This window comes from Dendropsophus ebraccatus, chromosome 14 (genome assembly GCF_027789765.1).
Source record: "Dendropsophus ebraccatus isolate aDenEbr1 chromosome 14, aDenEbr1.pat, whole genome shotgun sequence".
NCBI lineage: Eukaryota > Metazoa > Chordata > Amphibia > Anura > Hylidae > Dendropsophus > Dendropsophus ebraccatus.
The window spans coordinates 67367888-67385702 of record NC_091467.1 but is presented as its reverse complement, the minus strand read 5'-3'; the positions used below and the strand labels follow the sequence as shown (position 1 = coordinate 67385702).

The window sequence follows — 17815 nt, the reverse complement described above, 5'->3', positions numbered from 1 at the left end:
TACTCCAAGTGATTATCGGCTGTATTTGGCCGATTACTGGCATAATTGGTGTAATAGTTCATGTTCAAAGGTAAAGATCACCCGGCATGAATGATGTCTGCTGATCATTGTCTTTGAACATGTTTAAAAAGAATGACAACGATAGAGAGGGTCTGCTGGCCATCACTCCGGGTAATAGAAGAGGTGGCAGCACCTCTGCCGGCACCTCGTCTGGGCATCCTCATGCATGTAATAACACCGACAGTAAGCAGGGAATGAGAAGCAAGTGAGCACTTAAGTTTTTTTGAACCACAGCCTGGTTCGCGCTCAAGGTGCCAGTCTATTCCGCCCCCAATGTGATGAAACCTCGTCATACTTGGGGACAGGTGGGCCCCCCTCCAGTCCTTCAGGCTGGGCCAGTGCCCAGGGACAGTCCAGCGCCATGGGCGGGAACCGGGCTGAGGTTCAAAAAAGGGACCATGGCACCAGCATCCCTGCGTTAGCACTGGTCTATTCATATAAAAAAACTTAAAGCAATGTATCTGATGGTATATTCGCTTAAAAGTGGCACATAGGACCTTTTATATATCTGTCTGTGCTTCCAGGATGTAGAGAAATGCTTTAGTTCTCCAGTACAAGAAGTCAAAGGGCCCGATTCGGCCGATTATCGTTCCTGTGGAATAGGGCCCAAAGGCTTTTCCAAGTTCCTGAATAGCTGCAGGCTGGATTGTCTCCTCTCTCACCTTGCTGCTTGATTGACAGCTGGAAGCTGAGTCTGAGCGGGGTCAGGGATGGGATGGGGAGGAGGTGTTAGGGCCCTATTCCACACTAACGATAATCGTCCGGGCCCCATTTGGGCCGATTATCGTTCGGTGAAGTAGAGAGAACGATCAGCCGATGATCGTGTCATCGGCTGATCGTTCATTTAGGGCCAGACCTAAAATCATCGTGCCCCCACTGCGCATCGCTACGGTTGAACAGCGGTGCGCGGCGGGCGACCAACGATTTGACAAGCAGCAGCAGCATACATTACCTGTCCAGGCTTCTTCTCCGCGCTTTCTTCATCCCCGGGTCCCGCACGCTCTATCTTCAGAATGGCCGGTCAGCTGACGGAGCGCTCAGCCAATGACAGGCCGGGACCGCCGCAGCCTGTGATTGGCTGAGTGTGGCCTGTCAGCTGACCGGCAATTCTGAAGATAGAGCGCGCAGGACCTGGGGATGAAGACAGCGCGGAGAAGAAGCCTGGACAGGTAATGTATGGGGCTGCAAGGACATCGATAACGATGTCCCTGCAGCCCTCGCTCAATGATCATCGGGCCGTGGAATAGGCCCAGTAAACGAGCGGCGATCGGCGCTCGTTTACATCGTTGATCGGGCCCTCCTCGGCCCGTGGAATAGGACCCTTACAGCTTGCTGCACTTCAGGAGCTCGGGAAAGCCTCTTTGACTCTTCTTACTATAGAATAAAAGCAATGATCTATGTCATGGAAGCACAGACAGATATATAGATGGTACCAGGTGTCTGCTAGACCTAACAGTTGTCTAGCAATGTCAGCAGTTTTGAACCTGATACACAGCTGACAGATTCCTGTTAGGTCACTGGTGCCAAACTCGCGGCCCAGTTGCTGTTGCAGAACTACATTCCCATCATGCCTGGATAGTCAAAGTGAAAGCTTTAGCTGGCCGGGCATGAAGGGAGTTGTAGTTTTGCAGAAGCTAGAGGGCTGTGAGTTTGACACCAGTAACTTAAGCAGATCTGTGTCCAGTACTAGAGTAATACCTTTTCTTTAAAGTGCTCCTCTCATTTTGACACTTCTTTTCCATTTGCCCTATTGGGGCCCGTTCACACTGAGTAAAACAGGTAGAAATTCTGAGTGAAACCCCCCCGCCATGGACTCCGCTTGGCATCCCGTCTGCCTCAGTGTCTCAATGTATTGAATTGATTCCGAGCGGAGTGCGTGGCGGGGGTTTTGCTTGGAATTTTCCTAAGATGAACGTACCCTAAGATGTCATATGGGGGGGGGGGGGTCATCCATTTGTGATTGTACCATAGAAGGCCATTCACACGAAATACTGTCCATGCATGGACCGGACCTCTGAGCTCCCGACCTCATGATTCATAATAGTGCAGGGAGCTCCAAAACTGTTTAAATCTGCGCACTTCTGTACTGACACAAGTGCAAGTCCTAAGCAAAGCTCTTAAAATCTAGTCAGATAGCTTCCATATTATCTTGTGATCTTGGGTCCCAGAATAATGTCAAAGGGCGGCCAATGTACAGTCCTTGCACGGCCAGTATACAGCGGACCGGACCTCGGAGCCCTTGTCATCATTATGACGTGTTGGAGCTCCTGACGTTAGCTCCAGTCCATGCATGGGCCGTATATTGTGGACGTGTGTCTGGTCTGAATTATGTCATGGTATCTCAGCTATGATTCGAGAGATAAGACAACAATGTGATCCCACAAATATTAACAACAATGCAGTACAAGGTGTCATATAGGTGTGATTGATTTATTATATATATATAAATAATATTATATATATACACACACACACACACACTCACCGGCCACTTTATTAGGTACACCTGTCCAACTGCACGTTACCACTTAATTTCTAATCAGCCAATCACATGGCGGCAACTCAGTGCATTTAGTATGGGGAAGAAAGGTGATTTGAGTGCCTTTGAACGTGGCATGGTTGTTGGTGCCAGAAGGGCTGGTCTGAGTATTTCAGAAGCTGCTGATCTACTGGGATTTTCATGCACAACCATCTCAAGGGTTTACAGAGAATGGTCCGAAAAAGAAAAAAACATCCAGTGAGCGGCAGTTCTGTGGGCGGAAATGCCTTGTTGATGCCAGAGGTCAGAGGAGAATGGGCAGACTGGTTCGAGCTGATAGAAAGGCAACAGTGACTCAAATAGCCAACCGTTACAACCAAGGTAGGCAGAAGAGCATCTCTGAACGCACAGTACGGCCAACTTTGAGGCAGATGGGCTACAGCAGCAGAAGACCACACCGGGTGACACTCCGCTCAGCTAAGAACAGGAAACTAAGGCTACAATTTGCACAAGCTCATCGAAATTGGACAGTAGACGATTGGAAAAACGTTGCCTGGTCTGATGAGTCTCGATTTCTGCTTGAACATGACAATGAGTTCACTGTACTCAAATGGCCTCCACAGTCACCAGATCTCAATCCAATAGAGCATCTTTGGGATGTGGTGGAACGGGAGATTGGCATCATGGATGTGCAGCCGACAAATCTGCGGCAACTGTGTGATGCCATCATGTCAATATGGACCAAAACCTCTGAGGAAGCTTCCAGCACCTTGTTGTATCTATGCCACCAAGAATTGAGGCAGTTCTGAAGGCAAAAGGGGGTCCAACCCGTTACTAGCATGGTGTACCTAATAAAGTGGCCGGTGAGTGTATAATATGTGCCCGTCTCCTCTCTGTACAATGCAAGGAACCATACATTGTTAGCTGCCAGTAAAAATAATAGTAACCCAGTGTTATCACTGACAGCAGAAAGGTCACAGCCCTTGGTAAACAGATGCGGACACGTATTATTAACCATTTCCTAACTTGTTACCAGCAAGAAAAGCAGCAATTTTACACATTGAGAGAAATCTATAGCCATATTGTTACCTAGTTTTACCATGAAGCAGAATCTGTACTCCCATCGACCTCAATAGGAAAGTTACAAGCAGTATGGAATAAATCTCATTCTCCTGGACTCTGTATAATGTCGCACCCTCTGTGTCATAACACCCAGGGTTTAGAGAATGACTGTGTATACGCCACCCAGAAATCTCACGCCTTCCTATTTCCGCAGTATTTACCATCTAGGATTCCATCGTAGTCATGAAGTTTGTGTATTTTATTTATACCTGTGAAAACCGCCATCTCAGGCTTCATTATATTAATAGACCTGGAAGATGTGTATCAAAGCAAGAGTAAGGCGGCCGGCGTAATGTGAGTCACAATAACTCTATAGAATAAGTCGCATTAAATGAAGGTGAGAACATTTCAGAAATACGGAAATGGAAGATTAGATGAAGAAGAGATTGATTGTATACATTGGTGACAGTCTCGGAATATTCTACTATGAAACCGGTGGGGGTGATCCTATCAAAGTAGGGGTCACATCCATACATAAATACATACATAATATTCATCCTAGAAAAGGGCTTTGGAGAGGTTTGACAGTATATACAGGAGATGTGGTCAGGGTCGGCCATCAGAAATCCAGCTATTACACTGCTCTAAATGTATGTGGGATCTACAGAAGACACAATAATGAAAGGGAAAATTATTGTTTTTGTTTTATTTTCTGTCGCATGACCAAGATGGCTTTATAACGGGAGTCTATGGAGTTCACATAGACACAGAGCGGGGAGAAAGGCGCACAGTCCCATAGGCTTGCATTGCAATACACTTGCCTTTCATGGGCAAATATTGTACAATACTGTATATCCCATCCACTGTGCAGTCAAGAGAAATTCCCCATCAAGTTCTTGGTGTACCTCCAATTTTCATCTATCTATCTATCTATCCATCTATCTATCCATCTATCTATCTATCTATCTATCTATCTATCTATCTATCTATCTATCTATCCATCCTTCTATTTCAGTCCCCTAAGAATACTGATGCCAGGATGTGTTGTCATAGCACCATAATAAATAAGCCTTTAAAGCTGAAAATAGCTGCATTTGCAACAACGGCTGTTTAGTGTTTTTTTTAAGTTGTGTGAACGTGACCTTAGGGTACAAACCCACTTGACGTATTTGCTGCGTGAATCAGTCTTAAAAATAAGCAGGCAAAACGCATATTTTTGAAGCGTGAAGCTACATGCGTTTTTCGCACAGGTTGTTAACAACTGATGCTTTGCTAACAACAAGCTTCACGCTTCAAAAATACGCAATTGCGTATTTTAACGCAGAACAATTGTATAAAGCCAACCTGCGTTTTGCCTGCTTATTTTTAAGACTGATTCACGCAGCAAATACGTCAAGTGGGTTTGTACCCTTAAAGTGAATGTATCACTTCAGTCTGTAAATAAATATTTTTATATGACCTGATAAGCGCCCTCCCCCCCCCCAGATTCTAATGGCGCCGTACGTTTGTTAAAACGCAGTGCAAATGAGGTCCCTTAGTGCACTAGAAGCAGGTCCAGCAAAGAACTTCCCTCTCCAGCAGGTTTTCTGACATGAAAGCCTCCACCCCACGCACATCACTGAACCATGGGCTACCATCACTGTCACCAGTTGTCCATCCTTGGAACACTTAGTAGGTGCTAACCACTACATACCAGGAACACCCCTCCATCCTGGAGATGCTCTGACCCCATTGTCTACACATAACAATTTGTCCCTGCTCAAAGTATTTTCAGTAATTATTCCCTAATATAGCCCATCCCCTGACAGACCCCATGACCACCAGACACTACGACCTTCTTATTGTGGCTGGTTGTTGTATATGTTTATAATGTAAGGGACTGTATACCCTACGCTGCACATCTTGGAGAGGTGTCCTGCACTGTGTACAGTCAGGCAGGGAAGTGTCACTTCTTTCCATAGGTGTCAGGATTTACCAGGAGAAAAGCAGATTCCTCGAGCTGCTCTCACAATAAAATGATTTCATCAGCTAATAAAGTTACATTGACCGATGTTTTGTCTACACCACGCAGCTTTTTATGGATGTTTTTTTTTAAATTTTACCTAATGATGTAGCAGAGCTGAATTGGTCAAATTACTCTTTGTCGCTCCCTTATTCGTAGAAGCTTTAATAAAGCTCCTCTCTGCTACATCTATGTAGTTATACAGCCTAAAAAGAAACCTCTTTGCATCATATTACATCTTTTTTCTATGCATAGAAAGCCAAACTGCATCCCTATGTGAAACCTCAGCACTCGCCTCATATGATTAGACATTTATATCTCTCACCTGCTGCTGTCCGACACGTCCTGTGCATTCTGAGCCCGGCCTGGAACTTTTCGAAACTATGAAAAAACTTCTTTGCCAAAAACTCTCTGGAATGTGGAGACGTACAAGGAGTGCAGGATTATAGAAGTGTATCCACGCACCGGCAGGAGGCTGAGGCGCACTGAGGAAGTATACTACTGTGTATGAACGTCTCCAAGTCCCCCAAGGCACAGGAAGGAAGAGGAGGGCAGCTCACAGGCCCATCACATGAAGACAGAAAAATATCTCCTCCAATTCATAAAAAATAAATAAATCTCATGGCTGTATAGTATCACCCAGGACAGACCAGGAGATTCTGCTATAATGTGTTCTCTATTTGTTTTTCTTGAATTTATACAATGGGTTGTCTAGTGCTTAACCCTATCACCTTGTATGCTGCAATACCAGACACAGTCCTGGTGTTATTGTCGATTGCTAGAACATGCTGGGAGAGGGTCTTTTCACCACAGGAGATGGACTCCATGAACTTTCTATAGAATCAGGTGTGCCTAACCCTTCACATTATACGAATTGATGGCAACAAACCCTGACCAATCAAAACCTTTTAAGGGTAGCTTCACACATTCCGGGTCTTAGCGTGTATGGGACCCATTTAGCTTCACACTACAGGATCCTCAGCGGATTTCGCTGCAAACTCGCAGCGTGAAATTCGCTGCGGATCCAGTACGTGTGAAGCTATCCTAAAAGGGAACTATCAGCAGGTTAGACAAAACTAACCTGCTGATAGCCCCCTAAAGCCCTTGGGAAGCTGAGGAGGATGCTATGTGTCTTACCTTGCTCCTCGGTGCCGGTCTTACACTGTTAAGGCCCTATTACACAGGACGATTAACACGCAAAAAATCGTTTTATCGTTCAGATTTAATTGTTGATTGTTCTGTGTAATTGCAGGCAATGATCGAAAAATCGTTCGTATGTCGTTGATTTAGATACGAGCCTAAAATTATCGTTAATCATTCGCTGTAATTCAACATTCGTTCGCTCAAGTTCCGCATTGTTTCACTAATTGTTCAGTGTAATTGCACATTGTCCATTGTTTTGCTGGCATCAGAAGGAATAAACAATTGTAGTAACGATCGTATCTAACGACCATCGTTCTGTGTAATATGGTGAACGATTTTAGGTTCATGATGAACCTCGTTTGCGATCGTTTATTGTTAGTAGTTAATCGTTAAAAATCGCTCTGTGTAATAGGACCCTTAGTCGGAGCAAAATCTGCTCCAGAGCACCCTTAGGAGCACTGCCATGTCATCCAGCCCACCCCTTCTAATAATAATCTATGGAGGGGGCGGGCTAGATGATGCAACAGTGCTCCTAAGGGTGCTCTGAAGCAGGTTTTGCCCTGACTAACAGTGCAAGACCGGCACCGAGGAGGAAGGTAAGACACATACTGTCCTCTTCAGCATCCCCGGCGCTATAGGGGGCTATCAGCAGCTTAGATTTGTCCAACCTGCTGATAGTTCCCCTTTAACATGTCTCTGTGGGCATGCATATCTATCTATCTGTCTATCTATCTATCTCGGATATAACAAAAGTTGTTTTTTTTTCACACAGTAAGGGGCCTATTTATGATTTGTGAATTTTGTTTTACACTTGCACACTTCTTACACACTGAGCAAAAACTCAGACCTTGCTCAAAATTTCTCAATCGGCGCTCAGACTTTGATGCGTACTTTTTTTGTGCTTGCACAATTTTTGGGGGGGCAAATTCTTTGGCTACAAAAACTATGCCAGGGTCTGTCTGGAATACTGCTGTGCAATTTTTTATTTTGTGCAAAATATAAAGTCGCACATGATAAATCTGGCAAAAAAGTAGCAAAAGTAGTAAACTTAAACCACCCCACCCCAGAGCAAAACAAAAAAATTCATAAATGGTGCAGCCGGAGTAATCTGCTCAAAAATATCACAAACTGCTTCATACATGATGCGTAAAATTTTATGCCCTGCGCAAGAACTAAAAATAAGCCAGAGTAATCGTGCAAAAAAAATTATAAACATGCCCCTAAGGCTTTTTTCTCTAAAATGCCTATTTAAAGGGGTTTTCTGGGCAGAATAGACTGGCCCCCATGCTACATAGTGAACGGGCTGAAGCAGTTGTCTCCAGTCACTGTGTAGTGGCCGGACTTGGTTACTGGATGGGAGCTGAGCTGCAGTTACAGCAGAGACAACTTCCTCTCACCCCACTCACTGTGTTGTGTGGGAGCTGATCAGCAGGGGTCCCGCGTGTCAGCCCCCACGATCAGTGACTGATGAGCTGTCCTGTGGCCAGCTTCTCAGTCTATTTTGTCCGGAAACCCCCTTTAAAGATCTTCTGCATGTATGAAGTAAGATAGATGATAGATAGGATGATACCTTACCTTGAGATGATGGCCGATGACATTGAGGGATCTTGTTTTGCAGGAAGGGCTTCCTTTATATAGCACCAGTATGCTGTCAGCTCTTCTACTGTGCTGCCAAACCTCGTCCTGTTACTTGGCATCCGTGTTTGACCCTTGCATCTAATTTATTTCTGGCCGCTTTAACTTCTAATTCGCCTCGTCGCTCTGTTTTCCTCATATGTTTGTTGCTGAAACTTTGCCTAAATTCCTTACATTTCTTCCTGGCCATTATTTGCATTGCAGCAGTATTGCTCAATGTGCAGTTTAATGCTTGAAAACACTTCGACAATGATAATAAAACGGGATATATCTTATCTTTTTTCCCCACTTACAGGTTGCTCGCTTGCTTACAGAGCCTATTACGGGGCTTGATAATCATTTAGCAAGGGCTGCACGAACATCGTTAGTGATGTCTGTTCAGCCTTTGCCCTTACACTGTATATATCACCTCTCCACGCTCTCTGTGTTCTTCTGTTTCAATAATTTTTATTAGAGAGTTTTTCACTTTTCCGATAGATAAGGTACATAGACATAGATGGGCTATAACATAATTTGGGAATAAAGTAGTGTAAGAGTAGAATGATAAAGAATACAATAAAAACATACAAACACTACAGATTGATATCCGTGGCAATAGGTACGTAGCATGAAACACAACAAACAAAGAAACAATGCTAAAATGAAACAATGGGTTAGAAAATTATAAATGAGTAGGAATGACAGGGAGGTCATTTTCTCCTGAAATAAGTGTGATGTTGCTATTATCACGCACAATGACAGGCATCCACAACAGCTATGTGTGAGAACTAATTCTCAGAGTTAGTCGTTAAGAGAACAATACGAGGTATGCTATATGGTGGTGTATTCTAGGCCCCAGCTGTATTCGGTAGGCATAGCAATTTAACTTCCATGAGGCAATATAATGACCATGCGGTCAATAAAGTTATTAAACACACAAAAACAACATATGCTTATCCCTTGTATGATAATATACAATACAAAGAAAACAAAACACAACAAAAACAAAACAAAACAAAGTGCTGCGGTCAGATCGGTGGTCCAATCCCCACGACGCAGCAACCACATGGCGAGGGCAAAGAGTTCGGTTTAGGCTGAGAACGGCTCAACATGGTTATGAAAGCTGTGATCTAAAGAGAACGACCTGCACAAATCGTAGAGAAAGATAGAGTCCACTACAGAATGGAGAATTAAAAAGCTTCAACTTCTGGGCCAGGTGTAGGTAAAGCACTGGAGACCCCCTGGGAAGATTGGTCAGAGTCCAAGTCCCGCAAGAATTTAAGGCCAGAGTCCACATCTGGAAGCATAACAAGTCCTAGGCTATGCGATACAAGGAGACCAGCCGTGCGACCCCATTTGTATGGGATGCCCTTTTGTCTCAAGGCTGTAGTGATAGGGGCAAACGATCTCCTAATATTCAGAGTGTGTGCTGAAAGATCAGGAAATACAGCTAGCTTGGCGTACATGGGAGAAGATGGACAAGTTTTCCTGGCAGCGTTAAGAAAGTCTCTCTTTACATGAAGATGGCGTATGCGCAATAGAGTGTCTCTGGGTAGTTCAGATGGGACAAAGGCAGGCTTAGGAAGGCGACGTGCCCAATCTATAACAAGCTCATCCGTACAGGCAGTTGGCAGAAGTTCTTTAATAAAAGTTCGTGAAAAATTAGAAAGGTCAGTAGGGAGAATTGTCTCCGGTATGCCTCTGATTTTGACATTGTGTTCCCGAGAGCGGTTGTCAACTGCTGCCAAGGTAGATTGTACACGCTGCATTACTGTTTCCATATGGCGATGAGAGGATAGCAGGGCATTATGTTCATTGATGACATTAGACAACGTGTCTTCCAAACGTTGCACTCTGCGTGTTACTTTGGATAAGGATTCTCTTATGATAAAGAGGGCATGGTCCAAATCCGCCCGAACGGAGTCTCTAAGAGCTAACATCATCTGTTTTAGAGTGGGCATAGAGATGGGAGAGTCCCCGTTGAATAGGGTGTCCAAAGGATCAGGAGTAGAATGGGCTGAAGGACCAGGATCTGGAGAGCTATGGAAAATCTGAGAAATGTCCAAAGAGTTATGCTCCGCATCTGCAGAGGAAGAAACTGGTGCTGTGCCAGAGTGTACGGAAATCGCTTCACCAAACATGGCAGGGAGACACAGATCAGAACAAGAGCTCGTGTGGCTGCCCCCCGCAAGAGGGGAGGAAGGGGGGACCGATGAGAGAGCAGCAGGAGTAGGAGAATGATGCTGTGGTCTCGCTGCGGTAATAGAACGCAGCTGATATGAGCTTGTAATAGCAGTGTTTCTCCTCCGATTCCTTTTGGATGTTTTGCTGGGTTGTCGCTCTGATGTAGCTCTCGCCTGGTGTTGCGCCGGCTCGGGTGTCGGGGAAGCCTGCCACGCTGCCCCGGCATCTGCGAGTAAGAAGTCCAACAGGCGATTAGAGAAGCCGGGGGCGCCATCTTTAGGTGCCGCGGCCGACGGGAGGGCGGCCTGTGTCTTTCTCCGGGCGGCCGCCGATGCACTACGGGATGTTTTCCGCATCTCAAAATGTTCAGGAGGCAAGGGGGAAAGTCTCTAGTATGTAATAAAGAAATACCATGCGGTGGAAAGCTGATTCAGTCGCCGGTGTGCAGGAGCGCGAAGTATATGCGTCCTCTCTCCTCAGCGCGCAAACCACGCCCCTCTCTGTGTTCTTCTGCCCTTTGCTTGTTTCTTAGAGCCGGCACTGTAACTTCAGAGTAGGTCTGTGAACTGACAGGCTGCTCAGCCAATCACTGGCCACAACCGACGCAGATAGTGATTGGCTGAGTGGCGTGTCAGTTCAGAGACCTCTCTGAATCTACAGCGACAGTTCCAGGAAGTGAGCAGAGGGCAGAAGAACGCAAGGACCTTGGAGAGGTAATGCATACAGTTATTTTTTATTTTTTACACAATCCTCAGCCCTGATTTTAGGTCAGGACCAAAAGATACAATCAGCCGAATCAGGCCAATATGGCTCCGTGTAATAAAGACAACAAGCAGCGGAAGAGCCAATCATCGTCTGATCGTTGTATTTTGGCAATTTAAGAAAATCCTCGTCCACCGACCGCGCATCACTGCATGTAATAGCAAAGCTGTGATTATGTTTAGAATAATAAAGCTATTACTTACCAGTCCAGGGACAGCATCACAGCCAATAATTGGCTAACTGACTTGGCTGAATCCCACAGACAAGGCTGGAGGACACCAGGGGAGCCTGGGCTGGTAAGTTATAGCTTTATTATTTTACACAAAAGCAAGGGCTGCACGGAGATCCCTAACTATATATATATATATATATATATATATATATATATATATATATATACTCACCGGCCACTTTATTAGGTACAGCTGTCCAACTGCACGTTACCACTTAATTTCTAATCAGCCAATCACATGGCGGCAACTCAGTGCATTTAGGCATGTAGACATGGTCAAGACAATCTCCTGCAGTTCAAACCGAGCATCAGTATGGGGAAGAAAGGTGATTTGAGTACCTTTGAACGTGGCATGGTTGTTGGTGCCAGAAGGGCTGGTCTGAGTATTTCATAAACTGCTGATCTACTGGGATTTTCACGCACAACCATCTCTAGGGTTTACAGAGAATGGTCCGAAAAAGAAAAAACATCCAGTGAGCGGCAGTTCTGTGGGCGGAAATGCCTTGTTGATGCCAGAGGTCAGAGGAGAATGGGCAGACTGGTTCGAGCTGATAGAAAGGCAACAGTGACTCAAATAGCTAAGAACAGGAAACTGAGGCTACAATTTGCACAAGCTCATCGAAATTGGACAGTAGAAGATTGGAAAAACGTTGCCTGGTCTGATGAGTCTCGATTTCTGCTGCGACATTCGGATGGTAGGGTCAGAATTTGGTGTCAACAACATGAAAGCATGGATCCATCCTGCCTTGTATCAACGGTTCAGGCTGGTGGTGGTGGTGTCATGGTGTGGGGAATATTTTCTTGGCACTCTTTGGGCCCCTTGGTACCAATTGAGCATGGTTGCAACGCCACAGCCTACCTGAGTATTGTTGCTGACCATGTCCATCCCTTTATGACCACAATGTACCCAACATCTGATGGCTACTTTCAGCAGGATAATGCGCCATGTCCTAAAGCTAGAATCATCTCAGACTGGTTTCTTGAACATGACAATGAGTTCACTGTACTCCAATGGCCTCCACAGTCACCAGATCTCAATCCAATAGAGCATCTTTGGGATGTGGTGGAACGGGAGATTCGCATCATGGATGTGCAGCCGACAAATCTGCGGCAACTGTGTGATGCCATCATGTCAATATGGACCAAAATCTCTGAGGAAGCTTCCAGCACCTTGTTGTATCTATGCCACCAAGAATTGAGGCAGTTCTGAAGGCAAAAGGGGGTCCAACCCGTTACTAGCATGGTGTACCTAATAAAGTGGCCGGTGAGTGTGTGTATGTATATATATATATATATATATATATATATATATATATATATATATATATATATATATATATATATATAATTAGTAAAGGAGATAATTTCAGCAGCACTCCGTGGATGAGGTGGTGCCAGCGGATCTTGCCTTGACCAAAGGCTGGAGTAAATATAAAGGTGATAATCCACAGCACTGCTGTGGATTATGTGTGTGTGTGTGTGTGTATATATATATATATATATATATATATATATATATAATATAGCGCCCTTGCTGCACGATAATTAAGCCGTGTAATAGGCTCTGCAGTCTAGGAGATCGGCGCTTGCAGGAATATTTGACCGTGTAACACGACCCTTTGTAGGTCCTACCCAGTCTGCAGAAACATTGCAGCACGGCCTCTCTGCAGCACATCTGCTGTGATTGGTGCAAATCATGGCAGAACCGCAGCAGGGAGACCATACAGCACTGAAAGTATATGTCAGCGTTTGGTAGCCATGAGCCATGTGACAGCGCTGCTGGCCTGCACCCCACTCCTGACTTGGTGACAATGCAGTTTTTAGTGGTTTTGTTTGAATGAAGTGTTTGAGCTAAAACATTTTAATAAAAAAATTCTGTAAAACATCCCCATGTGATCAGAGTCTCAGAGTCTGCCCTCAGGCCTGTAAGAATTCCTTGCCGTTCCCATTACAGCATACTATCTCGTGTCCATCACTGTCATGTGCAGACCCAGAAATATATATAAATATATATTATCTCGACTTTTACGAAATATATATAAAAGTTCGTAAAAGTTGAGATAACATTTATATATATATATATATATATATATATATATATATATATATATAATTATACAGTGGTGCCTTGGATTACGAGCATAATTCGTTCTGGGACCGTGCTTGTAATCCAAATTTACTCTTATACCAAAGCAAGTTTTCCCATAAGAAATTATAGAAATGCAGACAATTGGTTCCACACCCCAGAAATAATGATTTATTATTCTGAATAACATGTAAAACAGATGAAAGAAACATTCAGAAACAGCAGAATATGTGATAGTATAAGTTACTGTACACTAATGGAGGGGATGGGAAATACAAGGGCAGACAGAGACTGCAGGGAGCATGAAGGAATGAGCAGGGCAGATGTGGGCACAGTATAGCTGCGCTCTCTGTCCGGGGAGAGAGGGGTTACAGCTACGAAGAGAATACCTCCACAGTCCTGTCCCCTGATGTGAGCCCCAGCCTGAAGTGGATCTGCTATGATTTGGAAGGTGAGGGAGACTTCCTGGGTCAGAGTATAGGGCTGTAGACCCCGCTATGCAGACCATGCCGCTCCCACACTAGCGCTCCCACCCAGTACAGGGGGCTCTTAAACAAAAACAATGCTCTTAAACCAAGTCACAATTTTGAAAAACTGTGAGCTCTTAAACCAAAATGCTCTTAAACCAAGGTACCACTGTATATGTATGTATGTATGTATACTTTTACGAAATATATATATATTTCATAAAAGTCGAATTAACATTTTCCCAGATCTTTATGAAACCTCCACAGACTGAATTGTGGCTGTCACAGAGAAAGAAGACTGTCTGTCTGTCTGTCTGTCTTAGCTGACTTATTAAGAAGTGACACTGCGTGCGTTCAGAGAGGGAAGAGTTTAAGGCGAAGTGTCACCTTTTAAAATATTATTCAGTCATTTCTAGAAAGATTTCTGATGAAAAATGAGAAGCTGACATATAAAATACTCACAGATCTACTTTTTAACCAACATCCAGGACACCAATACAACAGCGCCACCAAAGAAAGACCATGGTATTAAAGGGGTACTCCGGCAAAAATCTTTTTCTTTCAGATCAACTGGTTTCGGAAAATTATATAGATTTGTCATGCACGTCTTATCAGCACTTATCAGCTGCTGTATGTCTGCCAGGAAGTGGTGTATTCTTTCCAGTCTGACAGTGTTCTCTGACGCCACCTCTGTCCATGTCAGGAACTGTCCAGAGCAGAAGAGGTTTTCTATGGAGATTTACTGCTGCTCTGGACAGTTCCTGACATGGACAGAGGTGGCAGCAGAGAGTGCTGTGTCAGTGTGAAGAGACTCCAGCACTTCCTGCAGGACACACAGCAGCTCATAAGTACTGGAAGACTGTAGATTTTTAAATAGATGAAAATTACAAATCTGTCTAAGTTTCTGAAACCAGTTGATTTGAAAGAAAAAGATTTCCCCTTTAATTGTTGTATAATCATGTCATTGTACACCCTCTCAGTAATACTAGATATTTCCTTTTATTTCACATAGAGTTCTATGGCATCTCTTACTACAAAGGATTTTTTTCAAGCTTTAATGTGATAGGCTCCATTTGGTGGCCATAATAAACGAATGGATATATTCAGAATAATATGAATGGCTTCTTCCGTAATGTGTAGACTGTTCTCCATAGGGAGTGCCCAGAAACAATCAGACTATTAAGTATTGGGATTAGCAGACACCTAAGCGGGCAGAGTAGCCTGCACTTCCTCATTCCTCACAAGGACATGTATTCTATGTCAGTCCTATACAAGGCCTATCTCTAGGTTCTGTATGGAGAACGCTATCATGCAAAAATGTGCACCCTGAAGATAGGAAGCTGCGGCCCTCCGGCTGCTGCAGGACTACAGTCCCCATCATGTCTAAAGAACCAAAGCTTTGGCTGTCCAGACATCATAGCAATTGTATTTGGGCCCGAGGGCCGCAGCCTCCTCTTCCTCACTGTAAGGAAAAGTCTGATACAGGATCAGGTGGGCACCACCAGCGTGCTATTTAAAGGCGGTTTTCAAGATTTTATTTTTTTTTCTTTAAAATCAACTGTTGCCATAAAGTGCCAGAGATTTCTAATTTACTTCTATTAAAAAATCTCCAGCCTTCCAGTACTTATCGACTGCTGTATGTCCTGCAGGAAGTGGTGTATTCTTTCCAGCCTGGAGAGCAGGAGAGGTTTTCTATGAAGATTTGCTGCTGCTCTGGAAAGTTCCTGACATGGACAGAGGTGGCAGCAGAAAGCACTGTGTCAGACTGGAAAGAATGCATCACTTCCTGCAGGACATACAGCAGCTGATAAGTACTGGAAGACTGGAGATTTTTTTTTTTAATAGAAGTAAATAACAAATCACTTGCACTTTCTGGCACCAGTTGATTTATAATACTTTTTGGGGGCAAACTTCTCCTTAAGGGCTTTAAAATGGCCTCCTTACCCCCACCCCGACCCACTCAAGCTTTAGATGACGCCTCCTTTAGTATTATGATGCTGATTTCCATCACGCTCATTCTGATTATGTAAGCTCTAGTAAAAATGTTATTATGTCTGGTGGTTAATAGCTATTCTCTTCTGTATTATAGAGCATGCCCAGGAGGAGAAGCTAGCTACTGGCATCCCTGGTGAGCGACTGGTAAACTACACGTCTCAGGATCCCTTGTTTTGGTCAGATCATGTTTCATACTCTGCACACATAGATTCTGTCAAGCACTTGGGACAGCGTTGGGGATGTAAAAGGGGGTCCTGACTTGACCAGGAAGAGTTCTTTGTGACCCAGTGACAAAGACATTAAAGGGTTATTTTGGAGAAAATAGTTATTTAACTGAATTTTTACGCATGGCTATGTCGAGAACTGCAGGGCTGCCCAAGCCCTGATCCTGTCACAGTTCTGTAGCTAAACTGAACCTCCCCTGAAGTCTATTCTAAGGCATGTTAGCCTAAGACATTGCATTTGGGGAAGCTGTCTGTGTCCGTAGCTTTGTGGGCACAATATAAATAGCATTAATAACAGTTATCCCTGCTCACTTTGCAACACTGTGTTGTAGCTGCAGCGCTACTGACACGGACAGCTTCCCCAAGTGTAATGTCTCTTCTGTTGGTAACATGCATTAGAATAGAAAATAGGGGAGGAATTTTTATTTATTTTTCCACTGGAATATATTTAAAGTAGTGTATCACCTAGACTTTATTTTATTTTAGTCATCTGCTGCGTCATGTTAACATGTTTTTATTTCCTGATTGAAATTTTGTATTTATTTAATGTTTGTACATTATAATGGGGGCAGCCATCTTTCCTGATCTGTGTTAAACACATTTAGAGATACAGGAAGCCCATGGCGCATAGGCACAATAGACAGGGACTGTCCCACGAGGATAAATGCAAAAGACTTCAGGGAGGGGGCAGAATTGTGAGCAGCAACTATGATGTTTACCTCTCATATCTATATACTGGTGTCAGCTGTCACTGTACTCCTCTCTCTGTTGTCTATATACTGGTGTCAGCTGTCACTGTACTCCCCTCTGTGTTATCTATATACTGGTGTCACCTGTCGCAGTATTCCTGTCTGTGTTATCTATATACTGGTGTCAGCTGTCACTATACTCCTCTCTGTGTTATCTATATACTGGTGTCAGCTGTCACTATACTCCACTCTGCGTTATCTATATACTGGTGTCAGCTGTCACTATACTCCTCTCTGTGTTATCTATATACTGGTGTCAGCTGTCACTGTACTCCTCTCCGTGTTATCTATATACTGGTGTCACCTGTCGCGGTACTCCTCTGTGTGTTACCTATATACTGGTGGCACCTCTTCACTGTACTCCTCTGTGTTATCTATATACTGCTGCCACAATTTAGAAAAAAAATCTTTAAAAACATAACATAAAAACTTGATTGGAACAGCAGTCCATTTTCTGATGACACTGTCCCTTTAAGAGCTTGTATGATGGACAGGAAACATCTAGTAGGTGAAAGCACTAACCCCATGACTGCAGTCACTGTATATAAGGCGATCAGGTACAGGTATGACTTGTCTCTGGCCAGAGGTACAATTCCCAGAAGGCCGTCTGGGCACGGTGGGAGCTGTATTTTTTATAACGCTTGACCGCTTTATGGTTTTCGGTGCCAGATGTAGCTGTAAGCGTGAGTGCCCTGTGGTCTCCTCTTCTTTATAAATCCTGCCCAGAAACCCACCATCTTTTACGTGTAACACTTA

At 44.1% G+C, this 17815-nt stretch overlaps 1 protein-coding gene and 1 long non-coding RNA gene across 5 annotated transcripts in view; one reads left to right on the top strand and one right to left on the bottom strand.

Moving 5' to 3' along the window:
* The window catches only part of LOC138772790 (uncharacterized), a 51276-nt gene extending 34824 nt beyond the window's left edge, over positions 1-16452 (top strand). The window contains exon 4 of the long non-coding RNA XR_011359824.1: positions 16181-16452. This is a non-coding gene — a long non-coding RNA (uncharacterized lncRNA). The remainder of the gene's footprint in view (positions 1-16180) is intronic.
* PIK3R6 (phosphoinositide-3-kinase regulatory subunit 6) overlaps positions 1-17815 on the bottom strand; it is a 53800-nt gene that overhangs the window by 32201 nt on the left and 3784 nt on the right. The window contains exon 1 of one of the 4 annotated variants that reach the window (XM_069953458.1): positions 8322-8747. The exons of 1 other annotated variant lie outside the window; for it this stretch is intronic. The gene's annotated coding sequence lies outside the window, so the exon portion shown is untranslated. Of the gene's footprint in view, positions 1-3628; positions 3720-5928; positions 6098-8321; positions 8748-17815 lie in introns of those variants that run through there. 2 more of the 4 variants (XM_069953456.1, XM_069953459.1) reach the window with 2 other exon arrangements.